We start from the raw sequence: 23,642 nt of genomic DNA on the forward strand, positions 1-23,642 counted from the left end.
GGTCATTTCTTGTTAAATTTGGTTTACCAGTCCCACCCAAAGAGTGCTGGGGTTTTGATGCTCTACCCGGGAAAACTTTACAGCTCCTCAGAAACTGCATAAATGTTGGGTTTAACCACAATATGAACTTCTGAAAAATGAAATATGCTCATGGGAAGTAAACATCACAATTGAAAAATGTACAAACAGGAAAACTTTGGGTAATGTAACGTGGCTCATGTAAATCTTTTTAATCATAAAATTCTGCAATACGAATAATATACACAAGCTGTGGCTAATAATACATTAGTAATCCAGTGGAAGAAGTTTCTTTTAAAATTCCACATATATCCTGTAAAATATCTGTTTGGAAAAAAATAAGGTGTTCTGTGTTGTATTTTTGTTGCTTCTGTAAACTTGGAAAAAGGAAATTAATCAGTTATTCTTTAATCGTATCGATGTGAATGTGTTCTAGATTGATATCAAACATTTCATAAGAAGCAAAACTAGACAAAGAATCCATGTGCAGGATGGTGACATTATTTTTTATTTTATGAAGACTGATGTGGAAAAAGACACTGCTTTCTCATTACAGTGGTGTTACTGTCTGTTGGAAATTTTCATCTTCATAAAAGAAAAAGGATGGACTTGAAATCTAATGTTGAATTATTTACAGTGGAGCTGATTGAATATGGGACTACAGTTAAACTCTAAAGAAGAGAAAAGCTCTAGAAACGTCATATTTATTGTTAAACTCAATATTTGCTGGTTGTTTTCTCTGGTGTTTTTATTGTCTGTTATTCCGCTGCCATCTTCTCTTTTCTGTTTATTTTGATCCTGTACGGATTTACTGTTCTGGCACTGAATTAAACTATTATTGGATGGTATTGAGATTGTTTTTATTGGAGTTTTATTGAAGGGAACTGCAGAAAACTAGAAGTGAGCTTTAAAATCTGTGAGCACATGTCAAACAGGTTCCAAACATGTCTTCATTATGGAATATTTTCCAACATGTGTGCGCGGGCTTCACCTTACCCACGTGTTTCCGGTTTTAACGTTCACCTTCATGAACAAACTGCAAACCACTTTGTTGTCCATCATCATTTCGGTGGTGTTTCACACTCGCTGTCTGAGGTCCTGTACTTTCTGTTTCTCTTTCATCACAACTCTTCGGTAGGAATTCCCTCCAAGCTCCGGTGTGAATCTCACACACAGGGAAAGACATGAAGACCAAATAAATAGTATGGAGAAGTAGTGCGGATAACGAGGTGTCACACTGCTTTGGAACGCTCTTTAGTGACGTAGTATGCTTTTCCTGACGCTGCCGGGATCTGGCCACGCCCATAATGTCGTCATCAGTGGTGACGTTGAGAAAGTCACCTGAATAACCTCAAGTTCAGATTAAAAAAATATTAATAATATTTAAGACAGTTAAGTTCATGAATAAAGAGGATAATCTGAGAAGATAAATATAACCATATACACAACTATATACAATAATAAATACACACACACCCTAGTGGTATGTGGTGTTGAAGAATTACAATGGTATTTGGTTTTGGATTTTTTTTGGATCAGAAAGTGAAATTTCGACTCGTATAACTTTCATCATATTGTGCATCTCACTTGTTGCCTATAAATCCTGAGTATTAACAGTGCACAAGATGGTGATAGTAAAGTGTAGAGCACTTCACACTCTTATTAGGAGGAACAGTGTGCTGTACAGGAAAGTAGAGTGTGTATACTGGGAATACAGTGTCTCTAGGTTTGGTGTACCTTGTGTCATCTGGACTCTGTGCAGTGTGAGCTCTGGCTTCAGCTGCCGATGGATCGATCTTAAATTCAACTAGCACCATAGGACATGTTTAGCACTGCTTAGAGAAATAGTGAGGCTTATTAGTCTATCTGTCTATCTATCGATCTGTTGTTTTTCTATCTCATATATCAGTGTAACAAAATGAGAAAGTGTACCATTGGGATCCTCTTGTCTTTGTTCCAACAGGGAGAGGAGATGAGCGTCAACTCCTCCATCCTGGATAACTGGCATCACTGGTTCTTTAACCAAAGCTATTCTCAGGTTAATATATTAATGATGGTGTTCACATACAGAAATCGTTGTTCTGATACTGTAATCCTGTGTGTACTCTTCCTTCATCTTCATCTCCATCCTTCTTCCTCAGCCAGAGAAATAGATCTGGTTCATCGTTCAGACTCTGGACGAGGTCTCTCGTTTATTGGAAGACTCAGACTCTGTCTCCTGGAACAAGGACAAGCTGGACACTTTCTTACATATGCTGGATCTGCAGGCCACACTCACAACAGACTACACTCATGTGTGAGTGCTCCTTTTCTCAGTGCTTTCTCTATGATCCAAGCATAATGTACTCTTTCTATATTCATGGATGTGTTTGTTTCTTTTAACGCAGCTCAAGCACACAATGAATGTGGCAGCTCGTAGGAGCGGGAGGAGCACAGAAGACGGCAGGCCAGAACTGAGTTTCGTAACTCTTTTTATTTTATACACTTTTCAGTGGTCTCTCATAACCATACCCACAGCCAGACATGCTCACACACACATCAGGTGTCTGGTTCGGGAGGGAGCTCTCCTTTGCTCTCGCTCTCTCCTTAAATAGGGCATGGTCACTGGGGAAGACACACAAACACAGGTTAACTGACATCAGGTGCAGTGATTCTGCCACTTACCTTCCCTGACTCCGCCCTCCAGTCACAGACCGATGCTTGACCACGCCCCTGCTGCCACATACCCCTACCGCCCGACTCAGGCCGGGGAGCTGTCTGGCCTGCAGCCGACTCCTCCCCCCAACAGGAGAGGAAGTCCGCCACGACCATCTGCGCCCCCGGCCTGTGGACCACCTTGAAGTTAAAGAGCTGGAGTGCCAGATACCAATGGGTGATCCACGCGTTGCCATCCTTCATGCGGTGGAGCCACTGGAGGGGCACGTGGTCTGAACAGAGGGTGAAAGGGCATCCCAGCAGGTAGTAGCGGAGGGCAAGGACCACCCACTTGATGACGAGGCACTCCTTCCCTATCGTGCTGTAGCGTCCCTCACGCACCGACAGCTTTCTGCTGATGTACAGCACTGGGCGATCCACCCCCTCCACCTCCTGGGACAGAACAGCCCCCAGCCCTCTGTCCGAAGCATCCATCTGCAACATAAAGGGGAGAGAAAAGTCAGGGGAGTGTAACAGTGGCCCCCCACACAGTGCAGCCTTCACCTCAGAGAAAGCCCGCTGGCATTGCTCCGTCCACTGGACCGGATCTGGTGCCCCCTTTTTAGTCAGATCAGTCAGCGGGCTGGTGACGTCCGAATAATTAGGTATAAACCTACAATAGTAGCCAGCCAGCCCCAGGAACTGTCTCACCCCCTTTTTGGTCTTGGGCCTCGGGCAGGCCGCAATCGCTGCTGTCTTATTAATTTGGGGACGCACCTGCCCATTGCCCAAGTGGAAGCCCAGATACCGTACATCCACCCGTCCAATCGCACACTTCTTCAGGTTGGCTGTGAGACCCGCTCGACTCAGCAACCCAAGGACGGCCCTCAGGTGTTGCAGATGCCGCGGCCAGTCATTACTATAGATTATAATGTCGTCTAAGTATGCAGCCGCATAGGTGGCGTGAGGGCGGAGGACCCTATCCATAAGCCGCTGGAATGTAGCGGGCGCCCCAAACAGCCCAAAAGGAAGTGTGACAAATTGATGTAAGCAAAACGGTGTGGAAAAGGCTGTTTTTTCTTGGGATAGTGGAGTCAAGGGGATCTGCCAATAACCCTTTGTCAAATCCAGTGTCGAATAAAAGTGAGCCGTGCCTAGTCGATCCAGCAACTCGTCAATACGAGGCATTCGGTATGCATCGAATTTAGACACCATGTTGACTTTTCTATAGTCCACACAGAATCGGACCGACCCATCGGCCTTGGGAACCAAGACCACTGGGCTGCTCCAGTCACTGTGGGACTCCTCAACGATGCCCATTTCGAGCATGGCGTTGAGTTCTTCCTGAACCACCTTTTTCTTGTGTTTGGGCAGCCTGTAAGGGCAGCTGCGCACTACCACCCCCGGGGGCGTCTCAATGTGGTGTTCTATGAGGCAGGTGCGGCCGGGCAGGGGCGAGAACACGTCCGAAAATTCGGTCTGCAACTGGGCAACCTCCGTGAGTTGGGTTGGGGAGAGGTGGTCTCCACAGGGGACCGGAGAGGTAAGCGATGTCAATGTTCCCTTTTGGACCTCCGGCCCCAGCTCCGCCTTCTCCAGAACCACCGACACCAATGCCAAGGGGACCTCCTCATTCCAAAGTTTGAGCAGATTGAGGTGGTAAATCTGTAGCGCCCCACCCCTGTCTGTTTGCCTCACCTCATAGTCGACGTCCCCAACTCACCTTGTGACCTCAAAGGGTCCTTGCCACTTGGCGATCAATTTGGAGCTCGACGTAGGCAACAGTACGAGTACTTTATCTCCCGGTGCAAACTCCCTAAGGCGTGTACCCCTGTCATACAGGCGGATTTGCCGTTCTTGGGCCTGCCACAAATTCTCCTGGGTTAGGTGTGTGAGTGTGTGGAGTTTTGTGTGCAGGTCGATAACATATTGAATTTCATTTTTGCTCAATTAAGGTCCCTCCTCCCAATTTTCCCGCAGAACATTTAGGATGCCACGCGGCTTACACCCATATAATAATTAGAATGGGGAGAACCCCGTGGAAGCTTGTGGGACCTCTCGCACTGTGAATAACAGGGTGTAGCAGTTCATGTAGGTGGGTGGAGCACAGAAGGACGGCAGGACAGAACTGATTTCACAAAACTCTTTTTTATTCAGCTTTTCAGCTTTTATCTCTATTCCCACACACTCAGACACACATACACACATCAGCCATCTGGTTGTGGAGAGAGCTCCCTCTGCTCTCGCTCTCTCCCCTTAAATAGGGTGCGGTCACTGGGAAGACACACAAACACATTAATTAACAACAGGTGTAGTGATTCTGCCACTTACCTTCCCTGACTCCGCCCTCCTGTCACAGACCGATGCTAGACCACGCCCCCGCTGCCACACAGGGGTTCAAGCCATTTATCCCAATTGCGTGTATCCTCGCGTACAAACTTTTTAATTATGTTCTTGAGGGTGCGATTGAACCATTCAACTAAAACGTCCATTTGTGGGTGATAAACGCTGGTGCAGAACGGCTTAATTCCCAGTAACCCATACAGTTCACGCAGGGTGCATGACATAAACGAAGTGCCTTGATCAGTCAGAATCTCTTTGGGGATTCCTACTCGGGAGATGATGTGGAAGAGTGCTTCCGCAATACTACGTGCTGAGATATTGCGAAGAGGCACTGCTTCCGGGTATCACGTTGCATAGTCCACCAGAACTAAAATAAAGCGATACCCTCGTGTTGACCGATCTAATGACCCGATGAGATCCATCCCAATTCTTTCAAACGGGGTCTCGATTAACGGTAGAGGGCGCAAAGGCGCTTTTGGAATGGCCACTGGAGTTACTAACTGGCATTCGCGGCACGCCGTACACCACCTATGGACATCGCTGCAAATCCCTGGCCAATAGAACCGGGCCATTATTCAGGCTAGTGTCTTATCCTGCCCCAAGTGTCCAGCCATGGGATTAAAGTGAGCCACCTGGAATACCAATTCCCGGCGGCTCTTTGGGATCAAAAGTTGTGTGATCGGCTCCTTAGTCTGAGTGTCCTGCGTCACTCGGTATAATCTATCCTTCATAATGGAAAAATAGGGGAAGGATGGGGTGGCATTTGGCTGGAGCGTTTGACCATCGATTACTCTCACTTGGTCAAACACATGTCACAGAGTCTCATCTCATGACTGCTCTAACGGGAAATCTGCGAGGGATTCCCCGAGAGAGGGAGGAGGAGCCTGCTGCTCCTCACTCTGACGCAGTGATGATGTAGACGGCTCTGTGACAGCTGCTCCCGCCAATGCCACACCAGGACCTCCCCCTGCTGAACTACGGCAGGACCCACTCTTCACTAAATGAGTCATTAATTCCCGAAATCCTGGCCAATCAGTCCCCAAAATTATCGAGTGGGTAAGGCGAGGATTAACCGCCACCTTTACACTAAATTTCTCCCCTCGAAGTAGAATTTGGACCGACACTAAAGGGTAGTTGTGAACATCCCCATGCACTCACAACATCTTCACCAATTGTGCTCTCCCCAATGCCTTGTCTTGCACCAGGCTTTGGTGGATTGAGGTCTGATTACAGCCGGAGTCCACCAAAGCCTGATAGGTATCCCCTTACCTGATAGGTATCACCGGTATGTGATATGCTCCAGCCCGATCGAGGGCGGTCCCTGGCGCGTCAAGGATCCGGACCACCGCGCCCACCTCCATTGCCAAGCACTAATGCTGGAGGTGCCCCAGCTCCCCACAGCGTGAGCAAACCGGCCCGGACTCTCTCTCTGCACCAGTGCTCTGGGGCTCACTCACCTGAGGGGGGGGAGAGGCAGACACGGAAGTGGGAAATGGGACGGCACCAAGGGTGCAGCGGGCCAGCTGGGGTGGGGCCGGCCCCCGCCTCCTTGGTGGGGGAACAGGGCGAGGACGAGGAACAGAAGGGGAGGGGGAGAGAGAGAGAGAGGAGAAGAGGAGATCTGCTGTCCTGCCATTGGAACAGCCGCCAAATGGTCCAACACCAGCTCAATGGCCTGATCCAGCGACGCTGGGTGATGGCACTGGACCCATTCCATGGTCCCTTCAGGAAGTCGGGTGACAAACTGCTCCAGTACCACCAGATTGACGATTCCCTTGGCATCGTGGTTGTCAGCCCTCAGCCACCGCTGGCAGGCGTCCCGGAGTTGCTGGCCAAATGCGAACGGCCGGCCAACCTCCTCTAGGCGTAGAGCGCGGAAGCGCTGGTGTTGTTGTTCTGGGGTGCGCCCCACACGCTGGAGGACGGCCCGGCGCAGGTCCGTGTAGACCAGTCGGCTGTCGGCGGGGAGCTGTAGCACGGCCAGCTGTGCCACGCCCATTAGCAGGGGGAGGAGGCGTGCCGCGCACTGTTCCACTGGCCAGTCCCAGGCCTCTGCTGCTTGCTCAAAGAGCGCGAGGAAGGCCTCGGGGTCATCATGTGGGCCCATCTTCATTAGGGTGAGGTGGGGAGGGCCCACGGCGGTAGAGGTGGTGGACCCCACCAATGCAAGGAGGTGACGGAACGCCTGACGATCTTCCTGTTGTGCCAGCACCAGGGCCTCGAACCTTTGCTCTTGCTCCTTTTGGAGGGTGACCAGCGCCTGGTGCTGGCTCTGTTGGGCCGTGGCGAGGGCGTGGATCAGGTCCGCGAAGGGGGAGGACTCCATGGGACTGTTCTCCTCTGTGCTCCGATTCCCTGGGTTTTGGCACCACTGCAAAACCTTGAGCGGGTCGGTGGAGCACAGAAGTATGGCAGGCCAGAACTGAGTTTCCAAAACTCTTTATTTTTACACTTTTCAGTGCTATAACAATCTCCCAGCCACACACACACACACACACACACACACACACACACACACACACATCAGTCATCTGGTTGGGGAGAGAGCTCCCTTCTTCTGCTCTCTCTCTCCTTATATAGGGCGCGGTCACTGGGGAAGACACACAAACACAAGTTAACTGACATCAGGTGCAGTGATTCTGCCACTTACCTTCCCTACTCCACCCTCCGGTCACAGACCGATGCTTGACCACGCCCCTGCTGCCACATCATGTGTAGTAAGGGCGGGCAGGAGATTTTTATGTTGTCAGCGGGAGGTAGGGAGGATTTTCTAAATGTTCCCTAAAGCAGGAGATCTCCAGCCCACGGTGGGAGAGTTGGAGCCTCTGGTTTAGAGAGTCGATGGGTGATCTGTGGGTCATTGGCTCTCTCTGCCATCATGTAAGTCATTGAAGTCAGCTGAGTCTTGGTGTGGATGTGTATTCAGTTGTCTGTGAAGTGTGCCAAGGACTGCATTGTAGGTGGCTGATAAGTGTTGTCTCAGGCCAAGTTTACATTAGACCGTATCTGTCTCGTTTTCTTCGCGGATGCACTGTCCGTTTACATTAAAACGCCTGGAAACTCCGGGAAACGGGAATCCACCAGGGTCCACGTATTCAATCCAGATCGTGTCTGGTCCGGTGCTGTGTAAACATTGAGAATACGCGGATACGCTGTGCTGAGCTCTAGCTGGCGTCGTCATTGGACAACGTCACTGTGACATCCACCTTCCTGATTTGCTGGCATTGGTCATGTGACGCGACTGCTGAAAAACGGCGTGGACTTCTGCCTTGTATCACCTTTCATTAAAGAGTATAAAAGTATGAAAATACTGCAAATACTGATGCAAATACTGCCCATTGTGTAGTTATGATTGTCTTTAGGCTTGCCATCCTTCCACTTGCAAGTGGTAAGTGACGCGCATGCCTGATATGCACTGGGGTCACACACACAGCGGCTCAGTCCCGAATCACTGCTCGTGCGCTTCACTCGCGCGCTCTGTGAGCTGCGCAGGGCCGGAGTGCGCACCCTCCAGAGGGCACTCGCTGTTCAGGGCGGAGTGATTTGGAGCGCAGCCGCTGAGGAGGAAGCGATGAGCCGCACTGACACTTACGTGCCGAATTAGTCATGTGATTAGCGTATCCGTGTATTGGCGTTGCTGTGTGCACGCGAATCATGTATTGGCGTTGCTGTGTGCACGCTAATCGTTTTTAAAAACGTTAATCTGATGATCTGCTGATACGGTCTAATGTAAACCCCACCTCAGACCGCCTCCTCTATTCACTGATGGTCATTCCACATTGATAAAGATGGTTTCTTTTACTCCTCTTTCAAACCACCAGTTTTCTCTGACTAAAATGCCTACATCGCAGTCCTGAAACGAGTGTCCTTTCTTATTGAGATGAAGATAGACTGCAGAGTCCTGGCCTGAGGAACTGGTTCTCCTGTGTTGAGACATGCACTTGTGAAGTGGTTGTTTCATTTCCCCAATGTACAGATCTGTGTATTCCTCACTGCATTGAACTGCGTACACTACGTCATCCTGTTTGTGTCTGGGTATTCTGTCCTTAGGGTGGACCAGTTTCTGCCTCAGAGTGTTACTGAGTCTGAAGTTTACAGGAATGTTGTGTTTGTAGAAGATCCTCCTGAGTTTCTCAGATTGTCCAGAAATGTAAGGAAAGGCAATGTTCTTGAGTTTGTTGCTGTTTTCTTCTCTGTCCGTTATGTTTCTTTCTCTGGTCTTGATGAAAGCCCAGTTGGTATACCTGCACATCTGAAGTGCTTCTTCTCTGTCCGTTATGTTTCTTTCTCTGGTCTTGATGAAAGCCCAGTTGGGATACCTGCACATCTGAAGTGCTTTCTTGATGTGTTCTCCACAGATGTAACCCAAGCTCAGGAGTGAACTCAGGAACTTGGATTTGTGAGGTGGCAAACATGCCCACTGTACTATAATGCCATACAGCATTCCAAAAAAAATTGAAAATGCATGATCCTGCCTTCACTGGAAATAATACAGTATTCCCACTCTCAGTGAAAATTGTATAAATATGTAGAAGTTAAATGAACAGTGCAAGAGACCTGTAGTGCTTTTGGATGTAATAAGAGATGTGGAGATAAGCCTGGTTTAACTTCTTCTAAAATCCTTTAAGGACATTGTGTACCATATATGATCCCCAAATTCTTTGCAATTTTACACTGAGGAACATTATTCTTAAATTTTTGCACTATTTGCCCATGCAGTCTTTCACAGAGTGATGAACTCCTCCCCATCTTTACATCTGAGAGACTCCGCCTCTTTGGGATGCTCTTTATAGACCAAATCATGTTATGACCTGTTGCCAAGTCACCCAATTAGCTGTGAGATGTTCCAAAAAGTTCCCCCCTTGAATCGCCACCTTAACGTGGTGGAGGGGTTTGAGTGCTTCAGGGATTCTAGGAGCTATGTTGTCAGGGCATTTACCTCTGGTAGGGTCTCCAAAGGCAAACAGGTTCTAGATGAGAGGTCAGACAAAGAGCGGTTCAAACAAACCCTTATGAAAGGAAAAACAGCTATCCGAGTACCCTCGCCTGGACCAGGGATGCTGGGGCCCCACCCTGGAGCCAGACCTGGGGGAGGGGCTTATCGGCGAACACCTGGTGGCCGGGCCTATGTCCATGGGGCCCGGCCAGGCCCAGCCCAAATGAGCAACATGGAACCACTCTCCTGTGGACCCACCACCCACAGGAGGTGACGTAAGGGTCCGGTGCACTGTGGATCGAGTGGCAGCCACCCGAGGGAAGTCTGGGAGGGAAGTCTGGGCAGCTCTGCTGAGGCTGCTATCCCCACGACCCGGGTCTGGATAAGTGGTAGAAGATGGATGGATGATCTAAAAAGGTTTTTTTTAAGCATTACACAACTTTTTCATTCTTTTGCTGCTCATGCAACCTTTTCTGAAATGTGTTTCTGGCACTAAATTCAAAATGAGCATGCATTTTTTCAAAAAACAAAATTTCTCAGTTTCCACATTTGATACTTTGTCTTTGTACTATTTTCAATGACATAGTGGTGCTTGAAAGTTTGTGAACCCTTTAGAATTTTCTATATTTCTGCATAAATATGACCTAAAACATCATCAGATTTTCACACAAGTCCTAAAGGTAGATAAAGAGAACCCAGTTAAACAAATGAGACAAAAATATTATTGTGGCAGCGGGGGCGTGGTCAAGCGTCGGTCTGTGACCAGAGGGCGGAGTCAGGGAAGGTAAGTGGCAGAATCACTGCACCTGATATTAATTAACGTGTGTTTGTGTGTCTTCCCCAGTGACCGTGCCCAATTTAAGGAGAGAGCAAGAGCAGAGGAGAGCTCTCTCCTGAACCAGACACCAGATGTGTGTGTGCGTGCGAGTGTCTGTCTATGTGTTGCTGAGAGACCACTGAAAAGTGTGTAAAATAAAGAGGATTTTGAAACTTAGTTTTGTCCTGCCGTCTTAATGTGCTCCTCCCACTCTTACGAACTGGCACAATTATACTTGGTCATTTATTTATTGAGGAAAAGGATCCAATATTACATATCTGTGAGTAACAAAAGTATGTGAACCTCTAGGATTAGCAGTTCATTTGAAGGTGAAAATAGAGTCAGGTATTTTCAATCAATGGGATGACAATCAGGTGTGAGTGAGCACCCTGTTTTATTTAAAGAACAGGGATCTATCAAAGTCTGATCTTCACAGCGCATGTCTATGTAAGTGGATCATGGCATGAACAAAGGAAATTTCTGAGGACCTCAGAAAAAGCGTTGTTGATGCTCATCAGGCTGGAAAAGGTTACAAAACCATCTCTAAAGAGTTTAGACTCCACCAATCCACAGTCAGACAGATTGTGTAAAAATGGAGGAAATTCAAGACCATTGTTACCCTCCCCAGGAGTGGTCGACCAACAAAGATCACTCCAAGAGCAAGGCATGTAATAGTCAGCGAGGTCACAAAGGACCCCAGGGTAACTGAAGGCCTCTCTCACATTGGCTAATATTAATGTTCATGAGTCCACCATCAGGAGAACACTGAACAACAGTGGTGTGCTTGGCAAGGTTGCAAGGAGAAAGCCACTGCTCTCCAAAAAGAACATTGCTGCTCGTCTGCAGTTTGCTAAAGATCACGTGGACAAGCCAGAAGGCTATTGGAAAAATGTTTTGTGGATGGCTGTGACCAAAATAGAACTTTTTGGTTTAAATGAGAAGTGTTATGTTTGGAGAAAGGAAAACACTGCATTCCAGCATCAGAACCTTATCCCATCTGTGAAACATGGCGGCAGTAGTATCATGGTTTGCGCCTGTTTTGCTGCATCTGGGCCAGGACGGCTTGCCATCATTGATGGAACAATAAATTCTGAATTATACCAGCAAATTCTAAAGGAAAATGTCAGGACATCTGTCCATGAACTGAATCTCAAGAGAAGGTGGGTCATGCAGCAAGACAACTACATTGGTCCACTACATTGAGACTGTGTCTGTTCCCCGGGCTAAACAAAAAGGTAGAAATTTTCAGAGAGTTTGCTCCAGTAACCTAATCAATATAAAATTAGATCATACTGACTGTACAGCTGCTGCTAGCACCTTTGATCTAAAGGTGGGGCTATTAAATATTAGATCTTTTACATCTAAAGCGCTAATGGTTAATGAACTCATTACTGATCAGGAGTTTAATGTACTTTGTTTAACTGAAACATGGATTAAGCCAAATGAATATATAGCATTAAATGAAGCAATTCCTCCTGGATACAGTTATATACACCCAGAGCCGGCCCGTGGCATAGGCAATATAGGCAAATGCTAAGGGCACTGCGTCCATCCAGGGGCGCAGAAACGGGGGGAGAAAAATTATGAATTCCACTATTCTGATAACGAGTCAGCATTATAATGTCTTAGCCTAATTTAATTGTACAGCAAAGCATGTAGTCAGGGTGCGATTTGTCAAAAAAAGCGGGGTGGGGTGGAGTGGGGTGTGGTGGTGGTTGTTAATCATGAAACAATAAGCGCTCAAGTGCGCATCCGCAGCTATTCTCTGTTTTGGCCATGTAATAGCCTAAGTGTTGTTGGCTAAAGAGTGTTTTTGCATAACGTAGATAACTGACATAGATCTGTTGCTTGTTTTGAATATGGCTGCACTTGGAGCAGTCTGTCGGTGTCGTTGAGCAGTCTGGGCTGAAGTAAAGGTCTTTTATGCACCGAACACGTTTTGCAGTGAGATATTCCAATGGTGCCTGGCACGTTTTTTTTTTAAATAAAACAAAGTTGCTTTGTTGATCTGTGTTCTCATTAAAATGACAGTTTAGCAGCTCATTCAAGCAACCACGTTGCGAAGAGCTTCCTGGAGGAAAATATAATAAACGCGTTGAAAACAAGAAACAATCTCAGTGCATCAAGACTGCAGGGAAACGAAACAAGCACTCAGATGTGTTCTCTTTACCAGCGCCGGCAATTGCCTAGAGCGCAAAGTGTGCCCAGGGGCGCCAAGGGCGACCAAAACCCCACCAAAAAGGAGGGATGGAGTTATTGAATGGAGATGTTACCAAGTGCATCAGTGGTGTACAGTGTTTTCAGCCACTGTGCTGCCGAACTCTAGTACCGTGGAACACTAGTGTGCCGTGAGAGATCACCAAGTGTACCGTGGAAAATTATAGAATGACTGTATATTGTAAATATTGGCAACAGCGTTTTAGTTTCAGTCAACATTTTCTATTGGTGATGTGCCTTGAGATTTTTTCATTGAAAAAAGTGCGCCCTGGCTCATGAAAGGTTGAAAACCTTTTTTACAACACCTCTGATGCGGCTGGGGATGTAGAAATATGCGCTCCTTACCTCTGCTGTTACACTACCTGTGACAGTAACTTCTGCTGAAAGAAGCTTTTCAAAATTAAAACTGCTGAAGACATACATAAGGTCAACAATGAGTCAAGAACGTCTGAATGGGCTTGCTCTAATGAGCATCAACTAAGAGATCTCAAGAGAAATATCATTTGATGATATTATCAAGGAATTTGCCATTAGGAAGACCAGACGAGTGCCATTGTAATGTTACTTCAATAACAAAGTACCCATAATAGCACTTTTGTTTGAAAATACAGCCCATTGATGTCCTAACAGGGTGCTTAAGTTTGCACAATTTAGAATTGTAGAATTTTTTATTCATTTAATTTGTTAATTCTTCAGATTCAGAATTTGTTAATTCTTTTAATAGCAAAAAAGAAACTAAAAATAATTTCTTGTTTATTGTCCATGCACTACACTTTGAACAGGGTGCGGAAGAGTTTTTGCCCATTATATGGAGATATGTATTGAATTTGTGTGGTCATTTTACTTTGTGACACTTTATGTGAATAATGATAAAAATAATAACAATCATGAAAAAGATAAAAATGACTTCTTGTTTATTGTCCATGCACCGTACATTGTTTAATAGTAATAGAATAGAGTGATTAGATTAAAGTGTTATTTAGATGTTATTAGAGGGTTTTTTTCTGGGGGGGGGCGCCAAAACTCAATCTCACCTAGGGCAGCCAAAGACCTAGAGCCGGCCCTGTATACACCAGCCTCGTCAAACTGGCAGAGGAGGAGGCATTGCGGTTATTTATAATGATTATCTAGGTGTAACACAAAAACCTGGTTTTAAATTTAATACATTTGAAGTTCTTCATACTCATATATGTAGCCTCGAAAAATAATTCTACCCAGTTAATTCCATTGCTTATTATTTACAGGCCCCCGGGGCCATATTCTGAGTTTCTTTCTGAATTTGCAGATTTTATCTCAGATCTGGTTATTTCCTTAGACAAAGCTTTAGTTGTCAAAGATTTTAGTATTCACTTCGATAACCCAGAAGACCCTTTAAAAACAGCGTTTGTGTCCATTTTAGGTTCAGTAGGGATTAATCAGAATGTCATAGGACCGACCCATAATGGTGGTCACACCCTTGATCTAATACTAACATTCAGGTTAAACATAGACAATATAGTCATACTTACACAGTCTGAAGTTATCTCAGATCATTATCTCACCTCATTCAAACTATGTCTGAGTAATAATATATGCACCTCACCACGCTACTGTATTAAACGTACATTCATGTCAACTACTGCACAGAGCTTTATAAATGATCTCCCAGAGTTATCAACTTTGATTGGGTCACTGTCAGCCCCTGCAGAACTTGATCAGGCAACTGAATGCTTAGAGTCAACATTCCGCCATACATACCTTAGATAATGTAGCTCCTCTAAAAAGGAAAATGGTCAGAGACAAAAAATTAGCACCCTGGTATAATGATGACACTTGCATATTAAAACAGACCACTCGAAAATTGGAACATAAATGGGGTCAAACAAAATTGGTAGTGTTCAAATTAGCGTGGAAGGAGCGCTTCCTGAAGTATAGAAAAGCTCTTAGTGCTGCGAGATCAACATATCTCTCCTCCCTAATAGAAGATAACAAAAATAATCCTAGATTCCTATTTAATACTGTAGCAAAATTAACCAGGAATAAGTCCACTATAGACACATGCACACCTGCAGTATATAATAGTAACGATTTCATGAATTTTTTTAATGAGAAAATTGAGAATATCCGACAAAATATTCAAACTACTAATTTAAGGTCAGACAATGAAAGTGACCTTGTAGTTAACCACATAACTCTATCAGATCATCAATTAGAATGTTTTACTCCCCTTAAAGAAACTGAATTACTTTCATTAATCTCGGCATCAAAAGCCTCAACTTGCGTACTAGATCCCTTACCTACATGTCTATTCAAACAGATAATACCTGAAGTAATTGAACCGCTTCTAAAAATAATAAATTCTTCTCTCACGATTGGTTATGTACCCAAATCCTTTAAACTAGCAGTTATCAGACCCCTGATTTAAAAAACCTGACCTTGATCCCTGTCAGCTGTCCAATTATAGGCCAGTATCAAACCTCCCCTTTATCTCCAAGATCCTTGAAAAAGCTGTGGCACAGCAGTTATGCTCATATTTACATAGGAATAACATCCATGAAATGTATCAGTCAGGATTTAGACCTAATCACAGCACAGAAACAGCTTTGGTTAAAGTAGGAAACGACCTACTGTTGGCGTCTGATCAGGGCTGTGTCTCGCTGCTTGTGTTGCTTGACCTTAGTGCAGCATTTGATACCATTGATCATTCCATTCTTCTGGATAGACTAGAAAATGTTGTGGGAGTTAAGGGAATGGCCCTCTCCTGGCTTAGCTCTTATTTAACTGATCGTTATCAGTATGTTGATATAAATGGTGATATTTCTAGACGTACTGAGGTAAAGTTTGGTGTTCCACAAGGTTCTGTCTTGGGTCCACTGCTTTTTTCTCTATATATGTTACCTCTGGGTGATATTATTCGTAAACATTGTATTAGTTTCCACTATTATGCTGATGACACACAGTTGTATGTTTCTGCAAAACCTGATGAGAGACACCAGCTTTATAGAATTGAGGAATGTGTTAAAGACATTAGATACTGGATGCTTATTAATTTCCTTCTGCTTAACTCTGACAAGACTGAAGTACTTGTACTAGGACCACATACAGCTAGAAGTAAGTTTTCTGATTACACAGTGACTCTGGATGGCCTTTCTGTTTCTTCACGTGCAACAGTAAAAGACCTCAGGGTGATTATTGACCCCAGTCTTTCATTCAAAACTCACATTGATAGCATTACCTGGATAGCTTTCTTTCATCTCAGAAATATTGCTAAGATAAGAAATTTAATGTCACTACATGACGCGGAAAAACTAGTTCATGCTTTCGTTACCTCCAGGTTGGATTACTGTAGTGCCTTACTGTCTGGATGTTCCAATAAGTGCATAAACAAGCTCCAGTTAGTTCAAAATGCAGCAGCAAGAGTTCTTACTAGAACTAGAAAATATGACCACATCACGCCTGTCTTATCCACACTGCATTGGCTCCCAATCAAATTTCGTATTGATTATAAAATACTACTATTGACCTTTAAAGCACTAAATGGTCTCGCACCACAATACCTGAGTAAACTTCTGGTCCTCTATGACCCACCACACCTACTTAGATCAAAAGGTGCAGGCTATCTGCTGGTACCTTGTATAGTGAAGGCTACATCAGGGGGCAGAGCCTCTTCTTACAAAGCCCCACGGTTATGGAACAGCCTTCCAAGTAATGTTTGGGAATCAGACACAGTCTCAGTGTTTAAGTCTAGGCTGAAAACATATCTGTTTAGTCAAGCCTTTTGTTAATGGTGTTTATGAGGTAAAGGTGTAGATCTGGAGGGTCCTCAGACATAATGTTTTGGTAAACTGGGATGTATGGATGCTGTCAGTCCCCACTCACTTGCTCACTCGAGTTTGTTGATGGTGTAGTGGCTGGCTGCTTTATGTCCCAGGGCTCCCTCACGCCTGTGTTACCTTCTGGCTCCCCCCTTTTAGTTATGCTGTCATAGTTAGTTGCCGGAGTCCCTGCTTGTACTCAGTGCAATATGTATACTGTTCCTACTTATTCAGGTGACATTGGGCATACCTAACAACCTGTGTTTTCTTTCCCTCTCTCTCTCTCCCCCCTATCCCCAAATCTGTCCCTCTGAGTTACATGGAGTCAACAGGAAATCTTTTGGTGGAGAAGGTGGAGACTTCGACTGGCTATCGTAGCCTGCAGGGAATCGGCCGTCAGACATTCTGTCGCATGTCCCAGACCCGGTGAAATGTAACTGAATTGTCTTGGCCAGCCCTAAGGGTCCCATCTTCATCCCATCATTGCTGAGGAGTGTGCTCCCATCACCCAGTCAAGCATCCAGCCAGAGCAGGTCATGATATTTTTTAACCATATTAACATGCCATTGTTGTTTATTATGCCTGATGTCAAGACTCTCATCTCTGCAAGCCTACCACACAGACTTAATACTTGTGTCATTTTTAGGGCATACCTAACAACCTGTGTTTTCTCTCCCCCCCCCCCCCCCCCCATCTGTCCCTCTGAGTTACATGTCGGTCCTGGGATCGAGATGCTGACCTCTTCTGCCCCTCGAACCTGCTTGATCCATCCTGGTGCCTTGTGTCTGGTTGGAGTCTTATCACATCGCTCCTGTGGAGGATGGCCCCATGAGGACAGTTGAAAGTTACACCTGGAGGACACATTGGGCTCCTACAGTAATGCTTTTATGGCTGAGGACTACAGTTGACTTGCTAACTTTTGGACTGCAGTTGTCATGAACAGTTTTGCACTAAAGTTTCCATCAATGACAAGTTACAACATCAACGAAACTGTCTTCATGTTAAAACTGTTAATGTTATAGTCATGCTGTCTGTTGTTAGCCAAATGAGGATGGGTTCCCTTTTGAGTCTGGTTCCTCTCGAGGTTTCTTCCTTATGTCGTCTGAGGGAGTTTTTCCTTGCCACCGTCGCTGCAGGCTTGCTCATTGGGGATAGATTAGGGATAAAATTAGCTCATGTTTTAAGTCATTCAAATTCTGTAAAGCTGCTTTGCAACAATGTTTATTGTTAAAAGCGCTATACAAATAAACTTGACTTGACTTGACAACGACCCTAAGCACACAAGTTGTTCTACCAAAGAAAGGTTAAAGAAGAATCAATTTAATGTTTTGGAATGGCCAAGTCAAAGTCCTGACCTTAATCCCATCAAAATGTTGTGGAAGGACCTGAAGCAAGCAGTTCATGTGAGGAAACGCACCAACATCCCAGAGCTGAAGCTGTTCTGTACAGAGGAATGGGCTAAAATTCCTCCAAACTGGTGTGCAGGACTGATTAACAGTTACCAGAAATGTTTAGTTGCAGTTATTGCTGCACAAGGGGGTCACACCAGATACTGAAAGCAAAGGTTCACATACTTTTGCCACTCACAGATATGTAATATTGGATCATTTTCCTCAATAAATAAATAATCAAGTACAATATTTTTGTCTCATTTGTTTAACTGGGTTCTCTTTATCTACTTTTAGGACTTGTGTGAAAATCTGTTGTTTTAGGTCATATTTTTGCAGAAATATAGAAAATTCTACAGGGTTCACAAACTTTGAAGCACCACTGTATGTAGGGTTCCAAAGATTTGCAAATCATCACATTCTGTTTTTATTTACATTTTACACAGCATCCCAACTTTTTTGGAAATGAGGTTGTACGTTAAGTGTGACATTTAATTAAATATTAAAATAATGACATTTATTTTGTCTACATGAAATTAAACAGAAATTGTTATAAAGTTCTATATATGTTTTGAAGCATTTTAAGATATTAATATTCAAGTGTATCTTGGAAGCGGTAAAAACAACTATTAGTCACCAGCATTTTTTATTGTGTAACTGAAACTAGACTGAGCACATGGAAAGACACCATCCTTTACCTGAACAGGTGACCTAAGGCTATGTCAAAAGTTCCAAGCTAAGTGCCAGTAAATCTAAAGCAAAAATGAGTCCCTAAACCCAAGCGAGTTTAAACTCAACTTGGCTCCTACATCTCCAGACCCTTATAGCAACTGTGTGGAGCATGCTATAACAAAATATATCCACAAAAAAGGGAGCCAATTACTCTTTTATATTGCAAAATTCAATTTCAGTTCTAATTCTAGAAAAGGTGAATACAAATGTCAGCATGTGTATGTGATGCAGAAGGATGCATGTGCACATTCCATGAGCCTCAGTTCAGTCTTGGCTTCCAGCTTCTACCAAGAGGCATATCTTGTTGATGGGCCTTTGGAGCTGGTTTCTTTTAGTCTGGAGTCATACACTACGGACAAGGCCTTTGGAATCCTTTATAGCTTCAATGACTCTTACCATTACCCATGAGCCTTTTGGTGCTGTAGCATCAGCCACCACAACAATGTCTCCCACACAGAAATTCTGCTTGACATGGGAGTACTTCTGTCATTCCTGCATGAGTGGAAGATACTCCCATATCCAGCGCATCCGGACTGATGATCAGTGATGTATTTCTCTCCACCGCCTCCTAACGTATAGATCTTCCTTTCTGAATACTCTGGGTTGTAGTATAGGTTGGACCTTGAGTTGGAGTAAGTGATTGGGCATCAGTGTCTCCAAGTCACTGGGGTCACCATTCGGATTAGTCGTTCCCAATTCCAACTCCAATTCCATAAATTTGGGACACAGAATAAAATGCAAATTTAAAAAAAAGAATATGATGATTTGAGGGTGGCACGGTGGTGTAGTGGTTAGCGCTGTCGCCTCACAGCAAGAAGGTCTGGGTTCGAGCCCCGTGGCCAGTGAGGGCCTTTCTGTGCATAGTTTGCATGTTCTGTCCATGTGGGTTTCCTCCGGGTGCTCCGGTTTCCCCCACAGTCCAAAGACATGCAGGTTAGGTTAACTGGTGACTCTAAATTGACCATGAGTGTGAATGGTTGTCTCTGTCTATGTGTCAGCCCTGTGATGACCTGGCAACTTGTCCAGGGTGTACCCTGCCTTTCGCCTGTAGTCAGCTGGGATAGGCTCCAGCTTGCCTGTGACCCTGTAGAACAGGATAAAGTGGCTAGAGATAATGAGATGAGATGAATATGATGATTTGCAAATCTTGGAAACCATATATTTCATTGAAAATAGTACAAAGACAACATATCAAATGTTGAAACTGAGAAATGTTATTGTTTTTTTAAAAATAGATGCTCATTTTGAATTTAATGTCAGCAACAGGTTTCAGAAAAGTAGGGACAAGGGCATGTTTCCCACTGTGTTGCATCACCTCTATTTTTAACAACACTCTGTAAACCTTTGGGAACTGAGGAGACCAATTGCTGTAGTTTTGAAAGAGATATGTTGTCCCATTCTTGCCTGATATACGATTTTAGTTGCTTAACAGTTCAGGGTGTGACTCCAGTGGTGCAATGAGGGGTGGACCTAATGGCCATTAGCACCAAGGGAAGTTTCACATCCCAATCTTTACTATGGTGGGTGACATACTTTCGCAGCATGCTCACAATGGTTTGATTGGCTCGTTCAACCTGATCAGAGGATTGAGGGTGGTGCTCGATATGGAATTTCGCCTCAACGCCTAACATGTTCCACAGCACAACCCTTACACCAGCAGTGAAATGGGTGCCTTTGTCTGAGTCGATGGATAGAGGGAGGCTTTTCTGCATGAATATGGGGCAGGAATGGCTTTGACACAGCATGTCAAACAAAGTCTGGCTGATGGCTGACTTCTCAGACCAAAGCGTCATAGCTACATTGAGGACCGTGGTCCCATTGACTCGCACTTCACCTGATAGGGTAGGGCAGTACATAGCTGGGGTTGAGTTACTCAAGGAACAAAGGAAAGAGGCATGGTTTTCCAAAGAATTGTGGCCACTAGGGGGAATCACGATGTCAGGTGTTTCGACACCAGACTCGGTGTACAAAGACATGAACTGAAGTTCATCAGAAATTTGGTCTCCCATGGCACTTGGTTGGTCGGTGTCTGCACTAATCTCATCGCAACGGGCTTGTGCATGTTTTGTGGGATCCAACGGCTGTGGGGTCGTGATTTGGGCCCACAATTGACTGCGACGACAATCAATGAGTGGCGCCAACCTGTCAAGTAGGTCTTGGCCAATCAGTAGTTCTTCCGTACCCACAGAGCAGATGTAAGTGGGATGCATAATTGACATGCCTTGGAATGTGAGTTCCAACCATGTCATTTGTGTTACTGGGGCTTGGTTTTGCATGAAGCTGACCAAGTTAATGTTGCAGGGCTTGGTTGGGATTGGGTCACCTTGTGAGAGCCGTGTCTGAGAGATGGTGGCAAAGACTTTAGCGCACATGAGCGTGATCTCCGATCCAGTATCTAGAAGGGCTTGGAGGGTGATTGTACCCTCGACCACCACGGGGGTGTAAATGCGCTTAGCGTTGCCCCTTCTAACTAGATTGCCTAAGAACTGCATCAGAGGTGTGTTTTGTGTGTTTGCCTTCACCACTGGGGGGGCCCTACATCTTGACCATCGCCTGCTGTGTCACAGGGATCTCCTCCCCATTTCACGAGATATACTCGTGGTTCCTGGCCTAGTCATGCCAGCGGGTGGCCTTTGTCATCCTTCTTGGGCTCTTTTGTTTTATCTGTTGAGGGGTCTGACCTCTTCTGCAACAGTCCTTTAATCTCAGCCAATTGGGCTTTCAAAGAATCCAGCTCTGAGCAGAACTCACCAGGTTGGTCTGAGTCACTATGTCGGTCACCTCTACCCCTAAGTGTAAAGCTACGGTCGGAGCGCTCCTGCCGTCTCTGGCCAGAGTGGGGATGACGATCTTGCTGCCAACCGCCTTGTTCCTTATGACCCTTTTCATATGGTGAACGGTTGCCATGGTCACTGTGGCCTTGCCATCGGTCTCTCCTGGCCTTACCTTGCCGATTCTTCCACTCACCCTGGTGATGGCTTGGCACGGGGCGGTTCGGACCGGGATTTCTCCAGGTGGGTCCCCCTTTTGGAGCTTCACGTCCTTCTAAGGCTAGCGGGGGCCTGTCTGCACCCTGGAGACTAAGGACCCTGGGTTCATCATCATTTCTGTCTGTGGTTTTGACAATGGTTTCCCAGGTCATTTGGGCTAGTTGCCTAATTTCCCTCATCGAGTAGAAACCTTGTCGACATGTCAGTGTGACTTGAGTCTGCATGCTTGGGTGGAGGTTATGTAAGAAGAGGGATTTGAAGCCTCTATCTTCTTCCAAGCCTGGTGCGCTACTACCCTGGAAATAGGCAGTACGTAGCCATCTATAATATTCACGAGGCGCCTCAGACCGTTTCTGTTTAATCTGTATTGCACACAATGTCACGGAGGTTTCATCCGTGTACAGCGCATATTCTTCCCTCATGTAGTTGCGAAGTTTCGAATAGCTATCGCGAATGTCTGGGGGTAGCGTCTCTAAAAAGGCACGAACGCTGCTACTGGAGGTCTTCCAGATCAGTTTAATTTTCTCTCTTGTTGTGGCTTTCGGCAGGTCCATCAGGCATCGGTCAATTTCTTGCAAATAATCATTTACATTTGTTCTTTTATCATCAGGATCGAATCGCTCAACATCTTTGGCAAGTAGGTCAATTTGCCATATGCGAAGGTTTTGGTGCACGTCCTTGTGCGGCCTCCTTCGCTCTCCTGAGTACTCACTATCTGAGCTACTCTGGTATCGCTCCTGTTTCGCATGAGATTCGTAGTCTGATTCATCCGAAGATGGATCAGGGATACTATAGTGCACTGACCTGGGTGTGCTATGGGTCTGGGCTCGGGATGAGCGCAGTATGGCTCCACCCTGGCTAAACAACGAAGGAGTCATGTAATGAGTTGATGGAGCTTGGCAGGATGTCTGGTCCTTGACCAGGTAATCCACGGTGTCCGGTTCGGATGCCTCTTCCCGCTCTGAGCTTCGGCGCATTGCTGGGGGTCTTTCATGCCCCTTGCGCCCTTCTTGGGGGGTCTGCTCCTTGGCAGCCTTTTCGGCTTTCTCTAGCCTTTTGGCGCAATCATCAAGGGAGTTTTTCAAGAGCTCACACTCCTTATATAAATCATTGTTATCGGCTGCCAGCTCGGCGTTGCTGGTGGTCAGCCTGTCAACCTCTCTGCGGAGGTATCTGATTTCTAAATCAGTGTCTTGGAAGTGTAACAGGAATAGCCTACCTAGTGCCTCTTGGACACTAATAGTTGTTCTTTTTGGATCTCTCATATGTTTTATTGAGTTAACTATGCTATTTTGGCATTCACCCTTATTCATGTTCCTAATGTTTGCTCTTTCAGAGGCAGAGCAGTGAATGAGGTCTGCGATGACATCAAAGAGAGACACGTCTTGAGCGTTGTCTTCAGCCTCTGAGACATGAGGGGATGCCATTTTACTTAGGTTGGATATTAGGTAATTAATTAATCAATGAGTTAATTTATGAATTAATTATTATTAATTAATAATACCTACGTAATTAATTAATCAATCAATCAAGTTTGTTTTGTTTGGAAATGCTATCTCTTATCCTAAGTTATTAATAGGTTATTAGTATTTTGTGATATGGTTATCACGCTACTGTTAACCGTTTAACACACCTGGGGATATACCTTGGCAGTTGCTTAATCAAACTGATAATTTATCTGTTGTTGCAACAATATTCAAGAAGTCAACAAACCAATCTCCTCACACGGGGCACCAATAAATATGTGGGTGCTATTGGTCTTAAGTGATCAGT

This window comes from Neoarius graeffei, chromosome 14 (genome assembly GCF_027579695.1).
Source record: "Neoarius graeffei isolate fNeoGra1 chromosome 14, fNeoGra1.pri, whole genome shotgun sequence".
In the NCBI taxonomy this organism is placed as follows: domain Eukaryota; kingdom Metazoa; phylum Chordata; class Actinopteri; order Siluriformes; family Ariidae; genus Neoarius; species Neoarius graeffei.